Here is a 23,649-nt window from a genome sequence, read left to right as displayed (position 1 = left end):
AAGTTCTTTTTGAGGAATCTTAGACCGTTCAGTGTTTGCACGAAGATCAGAATCAGAATCAGAATCAGAAAAGCTTTATTGCCAAGTACGTTTTTGGACATACAAGGAATTTGTTTTGGCGTAGTCGGTGCAATACAGTACAAATTAAACAGTACAAACATATCTACAATATAATATAAATATAAGTGCACAGTTTTAAGTGAGTGAGAGTAAATATAGAGCAGTATAAGATGCAAGAGCAATACAACAGTGCAGATGATCATTGTGCAAGTAAAGCAGGAGTCCAAGCTGAGCGTTAATGTAACGCATAGAGTTACAGGTTACAGGTGTCCTGTCAGCAAAAAAAGGGGGGGTGTGGGGGAAAGGGGGAATGTCAGGGTGGTTTCCGGGCTTTGTTAACCAGGCTGGTGGCAGATGGGAAAAAACTGTTCTTGTGGCGTGAGGTTTTGGTCCGGATGGACCGCAGCCTCCTGCCAGAGGGGAGAGTCTCAAAGAGTCTGTGACCGGGGTGGGAGGGATCAGCCAGAATCTTCCCTGCCCGCTTCAGGGTCCTGGAGGTGTACAGTTCCTGGAGCGACAGTAGACTGCAGCCAATCACCTTCTCAGCAGACCGAATGACACGCTGCAGCCTGCCCTTATCCTTGGCTGTAGCAGCGGCGTACCAGATGGTGATGGAGGAGGTGAGGATGGACTCAATGATGGCTGTGTAGAAGTGCACCATCATAGTCTTTGGCAGGTTGAATTTCTTCAGCTGCCGCAGGAAGAACATCCTCTGCTGGGCTTTCTTGATGAGGGAGCTGATGTTTGGCTCCCACTTGAGATCCTGGGAGATGATGGTTCCCAGGAAGCGGAAAGATTCCACAGTGTCAATTGTGGAGTCACAGAGGGTGATGGGGGCAGGTGGGGCTGGGTTCTGCCTGAAGTTCACAACCATCTCCACTGTCTTTAGAGCGTTGAGCTCAAGGTTGTTCTGGCTGCACCAGTCCAACAGATGGTCCACTTCCCATCTGTACGCGGACTCGTCACCATCAGAGATGAGTCCGATCAGGGTGGTGTCGTCCGCAAACTTCAGAAGCTTGACAGACTGGTGACTGGAGGTGCAGCTGTTGGTGTACAGGGAGAAGAGCAGAGGAGAGAGAACACAGCCTTGGGGGGAACCGGTGCTGATGGTCAGGGAGTCAGAGACGTGCTTCCCCAGCCTCACGCGCTGCTTCCTGTCAGACAGGAAGTCAGTGATCCACCTGCAGGTGGAGTCGGGCACACTCAGCTGGGAGAGCTTCTCCTGGAGCAGAGCTGGGACGATGGTGTTGAAGGCAGAGCTGAAATCCACAAACAGGATCCTGGCATAGGTTCCTGTGGAGTCCAGGTGCCGGAGGATGAAGTGAAGTGAAGATGTTGCATTTTTTCTAAAAGCCTGATGTGGAGAGTGTGCTTTGGCTCTGTTATGGGGACTCCTCTAGAACCTCTGGAGATGACTGTGCAAAGAAGGATTTTTCATAAACTGAAGAACATTTTGGATAACTCTGAGGATCTACTTCATGAGACTGTCATACAACAACATAACTTTATGTCTGTACAATTTGTATTATTCAATTCAATTCAGTTTTATTTATATAGTGCCAATTCACAACACATGTCGTCTCAAGGCACTTCACAAAGTCAATTAAATCGAATCATACAGAGAAAACAATCACATTAATACAATATAATATTCATATTATAAGAATGTGAAAAGTTTTTTGTTATAATGTAGTGAATACATATCTTGTAATAATGCGATATATTTTTAAATCTTGATGAGTATATTGTAATATATTGTGTAATATATTGGGCAAAAAGGAAAAGTATATTTTTAGAACAACAGAGTTTACAGAGACCTGTAAAATCAAGAAATCACTTCAATAGCACCTGTCTGATAACATGAAGTAGGCTCAAAGATCAAAACAAAGTCATTGACATCGGTTTATCTGGAAAGGGTTACAAAACCTTTTCTATGTGCTTTGGAACATCATCAAACTACATTTAGAGGTATTTTTCACAGTCCAATCCTAGTTATAATGTTCTAATTACAATGCAGTTTAGCTCAGTTTATTAGGTTAAATGGTGTAAGGTTTTCTATATAGAGAAACCTAGCATCAAGCCAAAAGCCAATGATCCCCAAAATATTAGTGAAGAGGACTGACAAGACAAAAGTAGACCTTTTGTGTCCCATTACATCTGGCAAAGTATTTCAGAAAAGAACATAAACTACAACCAAAATATTGTGGTGATATTGTGATGACTGCTTTGCTGCTTTAGTATGAGGGTTCAAAGTAAAACAAAATTACTTGAAATAAATTGAAGGTGTGAAATACTGAACATGGTAAAATTGAGTGCTCTAAAAACCAACATGTGCAACAAAAATTACGCGATGAATGAAAATATTAAAGTGGTAAAAATGGAGGCGCTAAAATCAAGGCAGGGACTTAAAACAGGCTACGTTAAATTTGATAAACTTAACATTTATAACATTAATAATTACCATGTTATCATTTTAATGACCTACTAATTCACAGATTCTAATTTTCACCGAGGCGAACTTAACCATATTTTGGTTTTAACGGCGTTCACATTTACCATGTTTAGTATTTCACACCTTTAATTCATTTCGAGTATATTTTTGTTACTTTGACCCCTCATACTTTAGGACCTGCCCAACTTACTGTAACCGATGAAATCATGTATTCTGGTTTCTACCAGAAAATACTGAGGGAGACCACCATCAGTTCATTGTGTGGCCTAGTCAAATTCCTTACTTCCCATAAAATCATATAATATAATAAAAATAATTATATAACCAAAATAAAACCAAAAGAAAAAAAGTGTATGAAGCATTCTTCCTCAACTTCACAGAGCCAGAAACTATCTCATGGATTTTCCTGCCATGCAAGCCTCTCTGTGAGGGCATAACAACAGGAATAGAGACAGAGAATAGACACTAAATGCACCCCTTTTCAAGCACCTTTATGATCTGTGCCTGGCCATTTTCATACCTTCCAAACCGTTTAATCAGATATTCACACCAGCTTCACGCTGAGATTGGCCAGCTGTGTCAGGGCGAGGAAGGAGATAGGTTTTTCTCTCTCTTTAGTTTATTTTAGCCCTCTGATATAACTATTTCCATGTTCAGTGAAGTGTAACACAGTGCCTCGAGCAGCATTACACACTTGATATCCAGTGTTGTCCATGCCAATCATCATAAGTTTGTTGTTACCTCAGGCTTTAAACATTATCAGGGTGCTGACTGTGACAAAAGTCAGTAGTAATAATACTGTATTAATCTGATCCCAGTTTCATACAATTACATATGCTTAATTATTATTTTCCAATGACCAATCTAAAAGAAAGTTTTTAGCAAGAAGAAACAAGTCTTGAGCAGGCACATCACAGCAGGGCGATGAGAGTAGAGAGACAGAACCCTCCTGCAGAACCAGAACCTCATCTTCTTATGAAATAGGCTGATGGTGGTAACAGGGTTGACCCAAACGCAAAATGCAGGGAATCTGAAGACAAAAAATGAACAGATGGTGCTGAGAAACTAAAGCTTATAATACAAAGGTCCAAATGAATGAAAATCTATCACAAATGTCCAATATGTTAATTTGCAGTATAGATCATCATAATTAATTTAATGAAGGAAGCTGTAAGTTAATGTTTGCTGATGTAAATCATATGGCTCATATGTATAGCTAGTTGGAATCTTTTTTCTCAGTTATAGCTGGAACATTTGTTTAGGACTTGTCCGGCTATTTGACCTGGATGTCAAACAGACCAGGTATTCGGAGAAACACTTTGGCAGAAAAACTGAATCAAGGTCTTTTGAGTGACTCTTAAGGGGCATTTCCTACCTTTGAACCTTCAATATTTAAGTACATCGTGCTTGACCCAGGCAGCATTTTACAGCTAATGTTAGAAAAAGACGGAGGGAATCCCCAGTGATATTTACAGGGGTTGGACAATGAAACTGAAACACCTGTCATTTTAGTGTGGGAGGTTTCATAGCTAAATTGGACCAGCCTGGTAGCCAGTCTTCATTGATTGCACATTGCACCAGTAAGAGTAGAGTATGAAGGTTCAATTAGCAGGGTAAGAGCACAGCTTTGCTCAAAATATTGAAATGCACACAACATTATGGGTGACATACCAGAGTTCAAAAGAGGACAAATTGTTGGTGCACGTCTTGCTGGCACATCTGTGACCAAGACAGCAAATCTTTGTGATGTATCAAGAGCCACGGTATCCAAAGTAATGTCAGCATACCACCAAGAAGGACGAACCACATCCAACAGGATTAACTGTGGACGCAAGAGGAAGCTGTCTGAAAGGGATGTTTGTTGCTAACCCGGATTGTATCCAAAAAACATAAAACCACGGCTGCCCAAATCACGGCAGAATTAAATGTGCACCTCAACTCTCCTGTTTCCACCAGAACTGTCCGTCGGGAGCTCCACAGGGTCAATATACACGGCCGGACTGCTATAGCCAAACCTTTGGTCACTCATGCCAATGCCAAACGTCGGTTTCAATGGTGCAAGGAGCGCAAATCTTGGGCTGTGGACAATGTGAAACATGTATTGTTCTCTGATAAGTCCACCTTTACTGTTTTCCCCACATCCTGGAGAGTTATGGTGTGGAGAAGCCCCAAAGAAGCGTACCACCCAGACTGTTGCATGCCCAGAGTGAAGCATGGGGGTGGATCAGTGATGGTTTGGGCTGCCATATCATGGAATTCCCTTGGCCCAATACTTGTGCTAGATGGGCGCGTCACTGCCAAGGACTACCGAACCATTCTTGAGGACCATGTGCCTCCAATGGTTCAAACATTGTTTCCTGAAGGTGGTGCCGTGTATCAGGATGACAATGGACCAATACACACAGCAAGACTGGTGAAAGATTGGTTTGATGAACATGAAAGTGAAGTTGAACATCTCCCATGGCCTGCACAGTCACCAGATCTAAATATTATTGAGCCACTTTGGGGTGTTTTGGAGGAGCGAGTCAGGAAACGTTTTCCTCCACCAGTATCACGTAGTGACCTGGCCACTATCCTGCAAGAAGAATGGCTTAAAATCCTTCTGACCACTGTGCAGGACTTGTATATGTCATTCCCAAGACGAATTGACGCTGTATTGGCCGTAAAAGGAGGCCCTACACCATACTAATAAATTATTGTGATCTAAAACCAGGTGTTTCAGTTTCATTGTCCAACCCCTGTATAACAGAGTAAGGACAGCTTACAAGCAGAAATCTGCATTTTCTTCTGCAGCTTTTACCCTCATCCACCCTTCAGAATGCACATTTTGGGGTTTAAAACTGGAAACGATTCGTGAAGGTAGAATGCATTCTACCCTCTGTGCTGAATAGAAACAATAATTCCAGTTTTTTAGATGTGTAACCAGTCACAGGTGTACTAATCCCTGCTTGGAAGTCTGCTAAAAACATGTGGTGCACTTTCTTAGTATCCCTCTTCCTGCAGTTTTCCAAAAACATGCTGTGTTACAGCTCTGTCCAGTGACATCAGGTTCAATCTGTTACCTCAGCGGCATAAAGATAAGTAATGACTAAGTGGTTATAACATAATACTGGGGTCAGACTGTTTTTAAGCTCCAGCAGAGCAGTCCTCTTGCCTTGCCTTCTCTGTGTCTACGACATCTGTGTTTTATACAGACTCAGCTTGAATACTTACACATTTTCTCAGATCTTGAGCCATGTTTTAAACAAAATGGTGGTAACCTGGGCTCTAGTTGTCTTATTCATGGAATCAGGAAGTTAACCAGAGCCAAGACGTGATTGACTGTTTGGATCAGTTTTACTGTTTGCATCATTAAACTTATATCATGTTTGACCCCAACAAAGATATTCCAAAGATACTCCAAAAGCTTTCAAGCATAGCTGTTCACTTCCTATTAATTATGTATTTGAAGAATCTTTTTTATAGTGAAACTAAAATGAAAAGAAATGAATGTTTTAGCCAGAACCTCAGAGAGATTTATAACAGATTCTCTGCACACCCTAGAGTAACAGTGCCTCCATGAAAGATGAGCTGAATATGATGAAATAACTGCTCCAAATATTTTCTTATGGTTTAAGAGCAAATGTTTTTGCACAGACTCGGACAAACATTCCAACCAGAGATTAATTTAATTTTCATTGGCGAGGACCATGAGCAATCTGTAAAAAGCTGTCACCCATTTCCATGATTATGAATAATCTGTTGATCTTTTTTATTTTAAAATAACAGACATATAGGCACAAGTGACAAATTAATCCCACTTCCACATTATGTAGTAGTAGTAGCAGAAGCATGTCACTTAATGGAGGGCAAAGTAATAACGTCAAGGGGCTATGTAGTGTGATTTCTTTTTGGTTGGTTTTAGGTTTGAAAACTTTTGTTGTGTATTATTTATGTTCATCACTTCTCAGTGGAAACATACTGTCACATCTAATTGAAGCCCCTTGGTGACAATAAACCATTCATGGCTTTCACCACAATTTAATCATCTTGAGAAAAAGATGGATTTTGGATACAATTTAAAGAACCTTGCTATTCTTGATCAAGTCATGTATCATGGGAGAGAATGGCATTGATTTGAAACCTTTTCATCTGCCTAATGGTTGCATTCCCTTAGGAATGGTAGATTCCAAAAAATGGAATTAAATGAACACAGCAAGGAGAAATTATGAAGGAATTTAAAGCTGGGCTGGGTTATAAAATAATGTCTGGAAATGATGGCTTCCTTTGGTAACTCTGGGGGAGATGCAGAGATCCACATCTGACATGAGAAAACTAGAGATGGGACATATATTATTTGTGCACTCCACAAATTTGGCCATCATGTAAAAGTTGTAAGAAGAAGGTTATTGTTGAAAGAAAGCCATGTTGTGTCATAATCTGCCTCTGTTGGGGTTTTGAGTGTGTGCTCTGTTTACTTTCTCTGCACTGCCATGTTCTTCTCTTTTTTAATTTCAGTTCATTTAGGCTTATTAGATTAATTCTGGTGATTTAGGTATCACTACCTGTTTGCTGCCTGATTCCATGTCCTCTGATCCCACGCTCCTCTTATCATCCTGCTCATGTCACTTACCCGCCTGTGTTCCTGTACCTGGTTAAGATGTAAGTTTGTTTACTATTAAATCTTTCCCATCTACTCCACTACACCCTGCATTTGAGTCCTAACTCAACATGCACCATGACATGCTGATGGCAGCATCATGCTGTGGGGATGGGTTTTTTTCAGTCAGGACATGGAAGCTGGTCAGAAAACCTGTTAGAGAATGTTTAAGATCACAGCACAAATCAGAATAGTCCAGTCAAAGTCCAAACCTTAATCCAACTGAGAATCTATGGCAAGAGTTGAAAATGAAAATGTTCACAAATGCTCTCCATCCAATCTGACTGAGCTTGAAATGCTTTGCAAATAAAACTGAGCAAACATTTCAGTCAGATGTGCACAAGAGGTAGAGACATTCCCTAAAAACTTTGCAGCTGTAATGGGGCGGTTTTCACATGACATCGCAGTCACATGACTGTACCTCAGCATCACCAGCTTGGGAGGCAGCTGCAGCATGTTTTCTTTGTTTTAGTGTGATCAGTGAAGCAAAACTCTGGACCATTCAACCATAACTATGGTGAAAACTTGCTTAATTGTGGGTTGTGCTGCGCGTGGTGGTCAAGACCAACGTTCGTTCTTGTTTCTGCCAGCTGTGATAGAAAATCATTGTGAGAAAACAACACTGAGTACACAACATCGACTACTGTGGCTGAATCAGATATCCAGGGTGGATTTGACGGCTTGAATCTCACTCACACCCAAATCAGCTGATCAGTTGATTCTGAGCTGGGTGGCAGCACTCAGCACTGCCACATACAATATATATATATATATAAAATCACAAATGTTTATATCTTAATTGTGAAAGTGCAAATAAACTAAATAAAATAAATAAAATATTTATTCACGTCGAATTATATTCGGATGTGTTGGTTGGAATCGGGTCGGGCTTTTATGGGCACCAGCCCATGTCGGGCTGGATTTTATGAGCTCGATCTATACTCAACCCTCAGCTACAGTAATAGCAGTCCACACATGCAACATTTTTCTCATGCATAAAATGATCAAATCGGGGACATTTCCAGAGACAGCTTAACCTGAGGACAGCTAGTCTAAAACGGGAAGTGAAATCGGACATTTGGGACATTTGTTCACCGTAGTTCAAACAGACCAGTATTATGTGAAATGTGTTTACACGATTAAATGAACTATATATATGAAATGCAAGCATTATTTTAAGCAATATTTTCTCAATAATAATCATAAAGAAAGAACATATAACGAGCCCTAACAGACTGTCATATATTTTAAAGTGTTTCATAACTTCCTTAATTGTGTGATATGTGCAGCCAATTGTCCGGATTGGCGCTAAACAAACCAACAGCGTCAGGTTGGTTTGTGTCAGGTTGGATCTTGGGCTGCTCCCTCTTCTGGATCAGTTTAGGCCCCCATCGAATGTGGGGCCTATTCCCTCCTATCTCTACCCGCCGGTGTACTTGTGGTTCTCGGTATCCGGGGCTGGGTGCTTTAGTGTGTGCTGGCTCACTCCTGGTGGCTGCTTGCCGGGGCCTGGACCCCTGGGCTCGGTCAGACCTCTGCTTGGGGAGTGATATGTCCCGGGGTCTCGGGTCTCTGGGTCCATGGCTTCATGTGAAAACCCCCAATTACAGCTGCAAAGTTTTTAGGGGCATAGACGGCTGCCTATGGGGCCTGTGGGCTCGTCGCTGCAGCTCCCTGGGGCTTCTGCACTGTGGCTGCTGGGTGGTCCCCTGGGATTCTCCCCTGCTCCTCTCTGGGGGGGTTACAGTAGTCCTGGCGGTGGTTCTCCTAGGGTTCCTGTGTTCTGAGGGGCCTTTGGATGTCTGTGGCCTGGATCTTCTCCATATCTGTCCCGGGTCCAGGGGGGCGGGTCTGTTGCTCCTCACACTCACTATTGCATATTTTTATGGAGAAACCTTGTATGCACATGCGCCCTCACACTCAGACCCACAGGTGTTTAGATTCAGGTGTTAAAAGATACACAAACGTTCTATATTGAGCCGCATTTACCACTAAATACATCTTGCAATCATAAGTACCGTGCACCTTTCGGTAAAAAGGCTGGTAATACGAACATTTCTGCAGGAGCAGAAGCAAGCTGGGTGTTATCTTTTATTCTCATCATCCTTCTTTCTTTCCTCCATTCTATTCTCTCTCTCGCCCCTTTTCCTTTTTGCCCCCCTTTCTCTCTTTCATGCTTCTTTTTTTCCTTTCCATTTCTGTCTCCGTGTCCATAACAATTGAAATAATCCCAAATCAGTTTCTAATAAAGTTTCTTTTTATGGATATCAAGCAGAGCTTTAAAGCGTCAGCTGGAATGTTCCACCTGTGAAAGTAAATCTGTTGGGTTTTTTCCTGGCACTTAGACAACAATTCTGAGTGCTTCTCTGCCGGACAGGACGCAGTAAAAAAAACAAAAAAATAAAAAATAACAGGCAGTACATATGGATCCACCTTGTTGATGATCGCAATTTTCTTGAGGTACATCGCCTTATCAGCAGGCTATGCACTGTTGCAATGTTGTGAAGAGCTGTGAATCAACACGGAAGCTGATGTTTCTCTGTTGATTGGTGACAAAATCCACAAAGAGAGTTTTAAAAAACTGCTGAGTCTAAATTTCAGAGACCTTAGGATTGAATGGCATGTAGATTTGTTGTTTTCCCCCTTTTAACATAGTTTTCATTTCAGATTTCAATGATTTTCTGTGCATTTTTAACATTTGTTAAAAGTGCATCTTTTAATAAACAAATGACTAAAATGACCCTGTTTGTGTCAATGCTTTTCTGGGGCATCTATACTACACACGTACTAAATTACCAGTAATAGCTTAACCAACAATGTCTTCTTCTGTTGTATACCAAGATTAGTTTTTCCAATCTATTTTGTGTTTAGTTGCACTTCATGCTAGTCGATTTCTTGTAATTCATTCAGCTCACTCTATTGCTTCAAGTTGCATTCTCTTGAAAATGACAAGAACAGAAAGCTGTGTTGGAAGAGTATTCGCCATCTTTTCTCCTCAGAGTGAAGATAACATCATTCAGTTATTTTGTTTAATAGGAGAGGAGACGTTTATCTGCTTCTTTCTCTCCATCCTTCTCACACTGACACCTCAGCTAACCGCAATGATCATCTAAAAGGATGAGTTGCTCTCGCTCTCTTTTGTTGAAGGAACATGTGATTCTGTGGTCGGGAAACTTCCTATTACCATCAGCCCCGAGTCAGTAAATGTGCAATTTCTTGATTATTAATCAATTATTGTGCAATGATGTACTCCTAATTGTTACTATAGTCATCACTTACACATAAAAGCAAGACATGTATGTATCGTATCTGTTCAGATACAACAAAGAAAGAAAGTCACAGTACCTTGCAAACGTTTTCATGCCCCCGACCAACAGAAAGGTGCATGTAATTGTGAAGTGGAAGGAAAATTAACATTTCTTTTCAAGATTGTGGTACTCATAAAAATATGAAAAATGTGCTGCCCTTAATGGAAGAGTGGCAGAATTATTAAATTGTTAAAAGAAAGCTGTAAGAAGTCCCATCTGCATCATAGGGGACACAGCAAACATGTGAAAGAAGGCGCTCTGCTCAGATGAGGCCAAAATGGAACTTTATGACATAAATGCAAAAAGCTTTAAATGATAACCTCTTAGTAGGACAACCACAATAAATATATATCCAAAGCTACAATGGAAATGATTTATGTGTTAGAATGCCCCAGTGTGAGTCCAGACCTAAATCTAATTTAAAATTTGTGGCAAGACACTTTTAATGATTGGTGTGTCAGCTGACACAAATGACACACCAATCTGACTGGGCTTGACCAAATTTGCAATGAATTATGAGTAAAAAAATTCAGTTTCTAAATGTGCAAAGCTGGTAGACGCCCCATGGACATACAGCTGTGCTTGCAGGGAAAATGTGGTTCTCCAAAGGACTGACTCAGGGGCAGCTGAATACAAATGCATGTCAAAATGTTCAGATATTTAGTGAGTAAAACATTTGTACTTGTGACAAAATCTGAAAAGGATCAACATGCATGGATACTTCTGCAACGCCCTGAATTAATACAAAGATGAGATAAGAGCAAAGAAGTATGGAATATTTGTGTTGGTATTGACTCGGAGCAAAGCACAAATGTGCACTGATGACTGATGAAACTGGAGTAATAATATTATCTGCATGGCAGATACTGAATCATGAGCATACATAAATTGACCCTTTTCCTATACCTTCCTCCGAGCATCATTTACCTGCAGAATGTAATCTTCCTGTGTTCTGGACTTCCTACTGCTCTGTTAATGACATAACACTGAATAATAAAAGCTTTAATTGCTTTCTGACCATGCAGAATTGTGCGTATGTTTTGGTATTTCCTCATCTTGATTTGATTGTATTGCTGCAGGAAACAACATGCGGGGGAAGGGGAGATGAGTGTTCATCTTGGTGTGTTGTTTGTTAGGTGTGTAGTCATCTCAGTTTTCCATCCCATCATGTTTTCTGTCTCACTGGCACTGATCAAAAGCCATGACCGGTCATGTTCACTCAACCAGGGTACATGGTCGGCTTCTAATGTCCTGGAAATCCTCAACACAGAGACTAAATAAGCATTAGTATTTGAGCACCCGCTTGTGTGTGTGTGTGTGTGTGTGTGTGTGCCTTCTAGAGTTTGTGTATATTTAAGAGTCTGTGTAATAAACTGGATATGTCCATTGCACATAATTCTTGGCTCCAAACCTGAAATCTGAATGGGTTTGCCTGGTTTTCCTCTATTGTTTTTTTTCCCTCCATTATCCCATTTCGCAGGAGGCACAATTTTATCCGTCTTTACACAGTACGCATCTCAATAACCTCTTTACCTCTCTTCATGTCGTTGTCATTCAAGCAGCTAAGCTCAGGCCTCTCCTCTCAGGTATTCATTTTCTTTGCCAGGAAACAAATCTATGGCCGCAGTGTCAAATAGCTGCTGGCTATAAAAGTCAGTCATGCACATATAATGTTAATTACTGTATCAAAGCCAGACTTTATTGATGGATCCTGCCATGTGTAAAATAACCTGTCTTATGGTGCTAAGTTGTCACAATGAATAAGTTTTTCAGTACTTATAGCTGCTTAGAGAGTGGTTTCCAAGGTTTAGGTTGCGACACCTTAAACCAAACTTATAGGATGACTCATCCTACTACAAGAAGTGCAGAATATGGTCATAAAATAATTTCCATATGACAGTTTTATTTCGATTCCTCCTATCATACAGAAATTCAATCAGTACTTTTCATAAAACGAACAAATGTTACAGAAAAGTTTGAATGAGTAGTTTGCCAACTGATTCTATGCACAACTAAGTTTTCATTGCTAAAAAGTTAGCAAAAGACACACAAAGTCATGAAAAAAGTGTATTTGCTCCTTTATAGATTTCTTTGGTTTTTGCTTTAGCGCATCATTGTCTAGAAATGTTGGCCCCCTCCTGTTTTAAGAGTTGTTTTAATTCAGGCACATTGCAGGGTTTTCAAGAATTAATGGCTTATTTATGGCAATGCCACAGCATCTCAATAGGACTTCATATTTGAGGGCAGAATTCATGGCTCTATTAATAATAGTAAGTAGCCAAGGTGCTGATGCAGCAAAGCAGACAATCACACCATCGCCAACATATTTAACTATAGTTTTGGTGTGCTCTGTCAGTTTTATGTAATGTAATTTACTCCTGTTCACACTCAGTCATGCAGGTATTTGAATTTCTCCAGTCCACTTTTAATGCATTGCAGGTTTTCCTGGAGCAATTGAAAGTGGTTTTAAATGCTGAAAAATAATGCTCTTTTTTTTTTCAAATTTATCTGTTGCTTTGGAGAACATCCCTTTAATCTGAACTTGCCAATGGTAAAACTCTCGAGCTGGTCTCCAGTTACAAGAACCCAAGATTAATTATTGATGGGAACCTTTCTTTCAAAGTTTATTCGCTTAAAGTCGTTATGACTTATGATCAAATGACATTTTCCATTTCAAATGTCAGCTCTATCTTAGGAAACCGACAAGGGAGATCCTGCGAACAGTGTCAGTGTTTTAAAATCTTAAACTGTGCCTGTTTGTAGATTTGTAATTTTTACTGTAACAACAACACTTGTACTTTGTCAAAATGCTCACACGGTATATTTGTAATGTTTGTTTTTGTTATTGTTGTCTATCTGTCCTGTCCACTTTGTGCTGCTGCCTTTCTTGGCCAGATCACCCAGGTGAAAGCGGCCCTGTTCTCAATGGGTCTTTTACCTGCTTAAATAACAATTAAAAAAAAAAACATATATATGCAAGATGTAACAGGATGCACACATTCCAAACACATCCACTTTTGTTTTGTCACTTCATAGAATATTTCCCCAAATTCCTGTGGACTATCAAAATGTTTTTAGGAAATGTGGGTCAGCAGTGTGTTTGGCCTTAAAACTATTCGCCCAATCTGTTTCTTATTGTTGAATCATGAACGCTGACCTTAACTTAGGCAAGTGAAACCTTCAGTGCTTTAATTGTGGTCCTGGGTGTTTTGTGACCTCTTGGATGAATTGTTGAGGAGCTCTTGGAGTGATTTTGGTAGTTTTTGGCAGTGATGCGCCCATCTAGCACAAGATTTGGTGTTTCTCATCTGTTCTTGTCTTTCTTTAAATCGGGATATGATCTTGTCAGAAACGTTTGATTTAAAGGATTTCTTGATTCTACGTGTCAGACAGTAATCAGCCGTTGCTGGTTAATCACAGTTGATTCATGATTTAACAAGGACATAAATTATATTTAGGGCCAGTTTCTTTTGAATGGCTTTTTTCCCTTTATAAATGAAATCCTTCTTTAAAACCAGTTTTTACCCAGATTATCTTCACATTATACTAGATGTGTTTGATGATGCAGGAGGGCCAACACTACTTTCACAGCTCTATTACTTTTTCATGGTGTTAGCTGCTTAAATAGCAGATTACAGTCAACCAAATTCTCGTTTCCCTGAAACTCCTCTTCTGAACCTGAAGGAAAAACTATGAGGACTAATGAGGGAAAGGTTCCAGTAGATCATATATATCTGTCACACTATTGTGTTTATTTAATTTCCCTTTGGGATTAAAAAGTATTTTTGAAGTGAATTGAATTGAATTGAGGTAGGAAAATACAGCTTTAAGTAAATAATGCTCAAACATCACCTTGCATCTGATACTGTGATCTCCAGCTAAGCTAGATCATCTTTTCTCCTCTGAGCTCTCACATCAACTGGGCATTTTCATTCACTCAGCTGCTGTCACTAAATATTTGGTCTTTTTTAAAACATTCTTTGTATAGCCGAGGAATGAATGTGTATGACAATTTGCAGTAGATCATAATTTTCCTAAATATTCAGACCAGCCAGTTTGTACGGTGGCCGGGGGGTGCAAAACACTTTTACAAGTACCGAAACAAATTTACATTTCAGAAAACAAATTTACATTTCAGAAAACAAATTTACATTTCAGAAAACAAATTTACATTTCAGAAAACAAATTTACATTTCAGAAAACAAATTTACATTTCAGAAAACAAATTTACATTTCAGAAAACAAATTTACATTTCAGAAAACACAATTGCATTTCAGAAAATCATCCGGAAACGGAATGTACCAACGCCGAGGCTGACCCGGAAGTCAGCCTCAGGGCTGCATCCTTCGAAGGCCGTATTTGTAGACCGATTACGTTACAGCGCGGCGACAAAGGCTGTCCCAATTCATGAATCATTCCGAGCAAATGCTGCCGACAAATGTGTCCTTATTTTGCCCAATTTGAAGGATGGGTCGTGAGAATCCTTCGCGGCCCATCATTTCCCATCATTCATTGCGGGTCGAAGCGGATTGGTCAAGCAGGAGAAGCCATGGCGGAACATAGCAACAAAAGCTGTGAGTAAATTGTGGAAAATTACACTTTCTGTGACACAAATTAATTTCTACAATGTTTTTAGTGCGGGAATATAACTATGTAGACGTGAAATATCTGCTTGATTTATCTAGACATCGCTTAATTTCAAATGTGCTCCAACGTGTTCAGAGTTTTCCGTTCCCGGCGTAGTAACCGGCTCGCCTCGCCAGCCCTACCGGCGGTGAGGTGAGCTAGCCCGGTAGAGATCTGACCGGACTATCGGCACTAAGCTCCCGCTGGCAGTCATCACAGTGAACGTTTAACACAAGTGATTTCTAACAGTTTATGTTATTATTTTAATTGTTACTGAACATCGATTTAATATTTCAGGTGATATTAAGGTTAACCAGAATAAATGGACAGTTTTATGTAATCCAACTGTATCGCTAGACAGTGTGATTGAGAATAAATAAGCTTTACAATATTAATTTTTAATGAGGAAATGTGCTACATGTTTTAAAAGTTTATTTATAATTCAGTTAGCATTATAATTTCTGATTCCAGGTAAACCCGACGAGGAATACACCTCCAAATGTGAATCTCAGTAAAGAAGTGAAAAGTTTGAAAGAGCTTGTTTTAGACATTTGCATAGAAATATTTTTTATATTTTCTTCAAATTAAGACAAATGTAAAATTAAAAAAGGCTTTATTTTTGCTTTGATATTAAGCAAGATGTTTTTTTTTTTTTTTGGTATTTTAATATTTTTTTTAGGTAGAAAGCAGCCAGTTTATGAAGCTCAGGGGTGAGAACCACCACCTTTTTACTGGAGCTAAAAACTCAGCCACCGTGGCTTGGAGGTACAATAACAACATTCTTTACAGTCAGTTTCTGTCCAGTTTCAATAACTCCTATCTTTCTAACTTTCATAAATATCCATCCAGTGATTAACATACTTCTTTTGGTTCAGGACAATTCTGGAGAAGATGGACCAACAGGGGAAGGTCACCCCCTTTGCAGGCCAAAACAATGTGGGACAATAAAAAACAAAAATATAAAGTATGTTCAGAAGTTCTCATGTCACACAAATAAAAAAATATTTATAAAAGTCTTGTTGGTTTCTCTGTTTAGTCAACTCTTCTTTTATTCCATCTAACTTTAGGATTGTATGTATCCAGGGTCAGGAGAGGAAGTCAGTGAAAAGCCCACTGCTGCTATTGGCCCTGGTTTGTCCTTATGGATGAGGTGTTGGGACAGAGGCCTTCCACAGCACCTCCTGTCCTAATTGCCTCCATCCCTGAGGACACTCCAGGGCCAAGCGGAGCGGTGGGCAACCAGATGGAGAAGGAAGACTGAGCCAGCAGGAAGGGGTCAGAAAAGAAAGAGGGACAGAGATGATGGAGTTGATCAGGGAGGACATGAGGGGGTACAGAGAATAGACAGACTGTTTTTCCATCTTAGAAAGAATGGTACTGAAATAAGGTGCTATATAAGAAATAATATTAAGTTTTGTTCAGATAGTTTCTTAAAGTTTTAAGCTGTTCTAATAAATTTCTAAATTGTTTTTGTCACCAATGTATTTTATTTCCATTTGACCTAACAATACATCAACTTCACTTAAATTTCTAAACACAGTTTATTTTGAAAATTACAAATAGCATTAGAGAATTTAAGTGCACCCTTCCATCAAACATTTTGACAGGTGGGCGGGACTTCCGGTGAGGGCGGGACTTCCGGTGGGGGGCATATGGGCGCCATGTGGTTGCCATGTGGGCAGGGGGGGGTGTGTCCAAGGGGCGTAACAGTGGATGTTGATTGGTTGTCGTCATTAGGGGCGATACCTTAAATGAGTCAATTAAAACACAGGGGTGTGTTTAAGGGTGTTACGGGGAAGGCCTTAAATGAGCCAATTAAAACACACAGGGGTGTGTTTAAGGGTGTTATTAATAATCTGTATGTTTTTTTCAGGCGTTAATACATCTAAAAAACAAAACAACAAAAAAAAGACATGCATCCTTTTATATTTTTAAAGGTATAATCAACTTAATGTTGACCTATCACATGAAATCCTAATAAAGGAACTGTGTAACCTGACAGAATTGTAAGTTAATTTTTGCTTTACAGCAGGACCTATTTGTTGAATATATGAGCCAGTCTAAATCCGTTCAAAATAGAAAAGACCTAAAAAAGTAAATAAAAAAAAATTGTGCTTCACTACATCGATGGAACGAGAAAAACCTTCAGCTTCTGCGTCAACATACTGGAAAAAGCAGCTGAAATAGGTAAGACGAATATCAGATTAACAGAAAAAAAAAAGAACATCAGTATACTGTTTCCAAGTTACAAATTGACTAGCAATGATGTGTTTGTTTTTGAATCATGAGAGACTCCATTTTAGGAAAAAGGAATGATAATTTAAGTTACCTGTAGCTTTTCTAAAAAACATTTTTACTTTTTCATCTTAGAGTTACAGGGGGTTACAACTGTTAGGGGCAATGTCAGGAAAGGGGCAGTTACGTCTGTTTCTTAGATAACATATCACCTTTGAACTCAAGAAGGGTTTTGGTCTTAAAAACATAGGCAGCTGAAATAGGTAAGACGAATATCAGATTAACAGAAAAAAAAAAGAACATCAGTATACTGTTTCCAAGTTACAAATTGACTAGCAATGATGTGTTTGTTTTTGAATCATGAGAGACTCCATTTTAGGAAAAAGGAATGATAATTTAAGTTACCTGTAGCTTTTCTAAAAAACATTTTTACTTTTTCATCTTAGAGTTACAGGGGGTTACAACTGTTAGGGGCGATGTCAGGAAGGGGCAGTTACGTCTGTTTCTTAGATAACATATCACCTTTGAACTCAAGAAGGGTTTTGGTCTTAAAAACATAGTCTTTGCAGTTGAGAGATAGAGGGGAGTACAAATGTTTCTGTACCTCTTAAAAAATCCAGATTGTCGTCATCCTCAAGCATTGACAGTGGATCAAAAAGGTGGTTTCAGGTTTCCAAGACTTGAGCTATCACCAAAAAAGTAATAGTAAGATCATTTAAACCCTCTAATATGCACTCAAACACAATCTCCTAAAGCAGTATACATTTCAAACTATGGCTCTATTAAATTTAATAGAATATGCATGGTAATCTCTGTTTAACTATAAATGACTTTTTTAAAGAAAATGAAATTGGAGTGCATCAGATTGTTAAAAAATTCTTCAAACTGTAAATAAGATAAATGTATACTATTAATAATGAATATTGTTTTGTACATAGTCCAGATTTATTAATCTATTGCATCACACAAAAGCAGAGGTCATTACAAGTTACTTTATTCTTTTAAATGTTTTTGTTTTATTATTATTGAATGGTTGTTGCATAGTCGTAACCAGGGTCTATTGAAAAGAAAAAACATTATAGTTGTTTTGTAGACAAATTCTTTTTATACACTCAAGCACAATTTTAATCAGTTATCAGTTTTGTATCAGTACAAGGATGTTTTTTTCTATGCTTCAATAGTACTCAGTGCAGAATTCTGTTTTTGCAGTATAATTTTGACAACATTCTGAAGATTCGCATTCTTGTACATAGTATAATTGCAACGACAATCGTTTTGGAAATTCTTTGAAATGCTGTGTGTACTGATTGCTGTCGCTTCATTTAAGAAAAATTGTATCTGCTAAATTTCTATGTCACTGACAATAAACATTTATTTACTTTGTGTATTTTAAACTGGTTTCTTATTCCTGTCATTTTTACATCTTTACAGTAAGTAATCCTCTATATTTAATTTCATTTTGAAACTTTGTTTTGTATAGACACCAACTTTGGTCATGTTGCAGTCACTTTGTAGTGTCATCTATTGTCAAAACAACTTCTGTGCATTTAGAAAGTTGTATACAATTGATTATATTTCATAGAGTGCATAATATTTTGGATCCATGCTTTTGTGTGCATTCTGCTAAGTAAATGCAATAAACAGATTTCTAGAGTTTATTCTTGTTTTTAAACTTGATTTACAATAACTCAATTGACTGTGAGAGTCAGTTGAGGTATTAGTATTTTTTTAATGCTATTACAATTTCTTTACACAACTATTTAGCATACACTAAATTGCTAAGCAGATATATTAGAATGCACATGCAGTACTTTTACATAACACACTGGGATTTTAAAAACAAAACAGCAACCCACACATGGCTTAATTCTTCCCTCTCAAACTTTTAAGTTCTAAGGTTTTTCATATTTTGTACATATCTAGTAATTATGGTGTATGTTATTTTTCAAACTTTTTCACTTTAAATTAATATTTGTTTAGTAAAATCAGTGGTCTAACTTTTTTACGATTAAGGTTAGATTTCAATTCAATTCAATTTTATTAATTTTAGGAATATAGCACCAGTTCAGAGCAAATGTCATCTCAAGGCAGATGATAAAACAGAGAGTTCTAAGCATGTAGCTACAGTGGTAAGTAAGGACTCCATATTAACAAGAAAAACCTCTAGTAGAACCATGCTCAGTATAAGTGGCCATCTGCTGTGATTGGCTAGCTTTAGAGGGCAGAAAGTAAACAGAAAAAAAAAACACAGAAGCACCAGTCCAGGAGTAGTTTATTTGGGAAAGAATACAGCACACACCGTTAGTGACATCACTAATACCATTAGTAGTTCCATCTAAGAAACACAATAAAACAAGAAAGCACTGAGCCAGTAGTAGTATCAATGGGATAAGAAAATTAAGAGTAAATACCTGCAGCAATAGCTCACTGGCATTATCCTTGAAAGAGACAGTTAAAGACAAAATCCCTAGGCAGAGTGTATCTTCTATGAAAACAACAAGAATGAGAACATACACTTTATTAGATTATGACACACAACACAAATACACCACACAAAGGTTTCTATTTACTGCTGCAATTTCTAGTTATGATTAAAGTTCCTTGTCAGGTTAAACACAATTTTGTGGCCTCACACATTTAAGATAATAAAAGGAATAGAAGTGTTGCACATATATTTATTCTGAACTTTTGTTATTTTATTTAGAGAGCACTCACATGTTGCATTTCTAATTTAACAAATAAATATTAAAATCGTTTAGAATTTCTTCCTTTAGGAATTTCTTTCTTTAGGAAGTGGCATAGAGAAACACTTTTAGAATTTTGACATTTTCTTATGAAGAGATGGTAAAAAATATGAGGACAAGTAGAAGGAAAACTGCAGAAACAGAATATCCACATGCTCTTTCTAGTATTTTTTTAAGGAAACATTGAACTAAAGCAGAACCATCTGCTGGAAGAGGTATGGACAGTAGAGGCAGACAAGCCATTTGGGTGCTTTCTACCAAACTGGTTTGTGTGGCTTTAAAAATGTTTTTTATTGTTGGCATTTGCCCTTTGCTTAGCTAGATGAAAGAACAATGAGCAGGTTAATGGAGACCATTAACATATAAAAATATAGTGACAAGCATGTTCATGTTATTTTTACTTGTAACTGTTTTTTTTTTAAGATGAACCTAATAAGCTATTAAAAACAAAAGCAATTCAACATAAATATAATGTCAAATAAACATTGGTATAAGACAAAATTATTGTCTCTTGTCCAACTGCTGTTTATTTCAATGCCACTTACCTCATAGTATATATATGTCAATAAACTGATCTACACTTCAGAGTTGTGCTGATTTCAGTTTAACCTTCTTGCTCATCACCAACATTGGATATTTTGAAACCTTATGAAGTTAATAAATACTACTTGAAAAGGTGTGTGTTACTCTTCTGCAGTGTAGTTTGACATTTTTAATCAAATGTTATAAAAGCCGATAAGTGGTGTTCTCAAACGGCACTTGTGAGTTGCTCAGTAACAAAACCAATTACTATTTCTTAATTCTATTTAGAGTTACCTTCACTGGTATGACAAAAACGTGTTTTTATTATTGAAATGTCATTAGTTCTTGACTAATTCTACAAACACATTCTGAAGTTTCAAATAATTTCTATAAATGAAATATACAACATTTGCTTACAGTTAACTGACTACACACCAGAATCAGGACATCTCTTCATAGCTTATAATGTTAGGCATATGTTGTACGCAGACCATGTCAATTACTATTTTCACTTAATATTAAAAGTTCTAAAAATTACATTAGCTTAGGAATTACCCTAGCTAATCAGCAACATTCACATTTGCCAAGTTATTTCTTCGTAAATAAGAATCATGAAAATGTGTTTTTTCAAAGATATCACACCTTATAATCCCATCACACTATTGAGTATGAGCCTTTTGTTTTTATTGCGTTAGAAGACATGATTCCACAATAAAATAACACTAACCAATCCTCTTCCTTACAGTTGGGCCAAAAATTATTCATATCCTGGAAAGTATAGATGTATATTTTTTTTCATTTAACTGAGAAGTTTGTTTCTCACATAAAAGGAAAAAGGCATCTCTCCAATGACAACAAAATAATTAAAATCTTTATAAAAAAATTGGCATGTTAAAATTTTTTTATGTTCTCAGTGTACATCCACAATGCTGAAAAGGAGTGTTTAAAACGTGGCAGAAGTAGTGGCAGAAGACATTTTGATGTATCCTAAAATCTCTTTAATGGCCTCATGTTTAGATTTACCTATCACGTGAATAGGATCCCACTACGGAGGCGAGAGCTGGTGTAAAGCAGCTGGTCTCCAAGCACTCTTTCTTCTCTGCCCCTCAATGTGTTGCAGTAGCAGGGCTTGTAAAACAAACCAAAAGTGTCTGAACCAATATAATCAGCACCTCTCTGACAGCATTCGTTTTTACTTCACTGTATGGCCATAAAAGTCGCATCTGAATTTGAACACAGCAATAGTGAATGACATCCGTGAATCAGTAATTCTGTGTTTAATTAATCTGTGGTTTCAAGGACTTTGATGTGTGACACAAAAAACGGAATTTTGGAACTGGAATTGAATTTTGGAATAGAAAATGAAAGTTATCAAATGGAATTTTCAATACATAGCAAAGCAATTTTCAAAGCAAACAAATTCAGTTTAAAAGCCAAGGAATTCAGTTTCAAACCATTAAATTCATTTTAATGGTTTGAAACTAGGTAAAAAACTTTTATTTGGTGGAGACTGGACTTTAGCTGTGTGTCAGAGTCAGGGCATGAATCACTTGGTCTATTTTGTTTACTTCTATCTTCGCCAAATGTACCAAGAGTAGGAGAGTTAGCTCGCAGGAGATGAAGTGCTGCCATCAAAACTAAATTTGCCGCTTTTTAAAACCACAGATATCCTTGCGTGCTTTCTAGGTTTTAGCGGCATGGCTTTCTGTCCGCTGTCAGGAGCATGTGTTCACCTCCGTTCGAGTGCACCTAACTCAGTGTGTCAGTGTCACCGTTGGTGACACAGAGTATGATGAGTGTGTTTTCGTCCAGCTTTTGCCATGTTTGGCCATAGAAAGAAGAGTAGTGACAACACAGGGACAGAAATCCTTCACGACGTGATCCAATAAAACGAATGACATTAACTGTTAAACTATTACTACATGCTGTGATCCTCTTGGGGGCACGGCGGTCTGGTTGGTAGGGCGGGGTGCCCCCCTTGAATAGTGGTAGGTGAAACACTGCAGGTGCTTCCACAGATTAGAAGTATTCCGCCGCAGCCGTGCATATTGCATCATAAATATTTCTGCACAGCATTTTGAAATGGAGTTTCGACGAAAATTCAAACTGAAAGACTGGGGTGGTGTTCCAACTACAGGGGGATCACACTCCTCAGCCTCCCTGGTAAGGCCTACGCCAGGGTATTGGAGAGGAGAGTCTGACCGATAGTCGAACCTCGGCTTCAGGAGGAGCAGTGTGGTTCTTGTCCCGGCCGTGGAACACTGGACCAGCTCTATACCCTCTACAGGGTGCTCGAGGGACACAGTCGAATGCCTTCTCCAGGTCCACAAAACACATGTGAACCGGCTGGGCAAACTCCCATGAGCTGTGCAGAAATATTTATGATGCAATATGCACGGCTGCGGCGGAATACTTCTAATCTGTGGAAGCACCTGCAGTGTTTCACCTACCACTATTCAAGGGGGGCACCCCGCCCTACCAACCAGACCGCCGTGCCCCCAAGAGGATCACAGCATGTAGTAATAGTTTAACAGTTAATGTCATTCGTTTTATTGGATCACGTCGTGAAGGATTTCTGTCCCTGTGTTGTCACTACTCTTCTTTCTATGGCCAAACATGGCAAAAGCTGGACGAAAACACACTCATCATACTCTGTGTCACCAACGGTGACACTGACACACTGAGTTAGGTGCACTCGAACGGAGGTGAACACATGCTCCTGACAGCGGACAGAAAGCCATGCCGCTAAAACCTAGAAAGCACGCAAGGATATCTGTGGTTTTAAAAAGCGGCAAATTTAGTTTTGATGGCAGCACTTCATCTCCTGCGAGCTAACTCTCCTACTCTTGGTACATTTGGCGAAGATAGAAGTAAACAAAATAGACCAAGTGATTCATGCCCTGACTCTGACACACAGCTAAAGTCCAGTCTCCACCAAATAAAAGTTTTTTACCTAGTTTCAAACCATTAAAATGAATTTAATGGTTTGAAACTGAATTCCTTGGCTTTTAAACTGAATTTGTTTGCTTTGAAAATTGCTTTGCTATGTATTGAAAATTCCA

The 23,649-nt window shown here is 38.6% G+C and overlaps 1 protein-coding gene and 1 long non-coding RNA gene across 2 annotated transcripts in view; one reads left to right on the top strand and one right to left on the bottom strand.

The window, feature by feature from the left end:
• The window catches only part of LOC124863911, a 265,902-nt gene that overhangs the window by 13,554 nt on the left and 228,699 nt on the right, over nucleotides 1-23,649 (top strand). The gene's annotated exons all lie outside the window — the stretch shown is intronic.
• LOC124863915 lies at nucleotides 17,948-22,796 on the bottom strand. The gene is made up of 2 exons (XR_007037217.1): nucleotides 21,611-22,796; nucleotides 17,948-19,806 (listed from the first exon to the last, which is right to left on the bottom strand). It is a non-coding gene; the product is annotated as an uncharacterized LOC124863915 (long non-coding RNA).

Source organism: Girardinichthys multiradiatus, chromosome Y (genome assembly GCF_021462225.1).
Source record: "Girardinichthys multiradiatus isolate DD_20200921_A chromosome Y, DD_fGirMul_XY1, whole genome shotgun sequence".
In the NCBI taxonomy this organism is placed as follows: domain Eukaryota; kingdom Metazoa; phylum Chordata; class Actinopteri; order Cyprinodontiformes; family Goodeidae; genus Girardinichthys; species Girardinichthys multiradiatus.
Note: the sequence above shows the minus strand (reverse complement) of the source record. Positions and strands in the feature narration are given on the sequence as shown.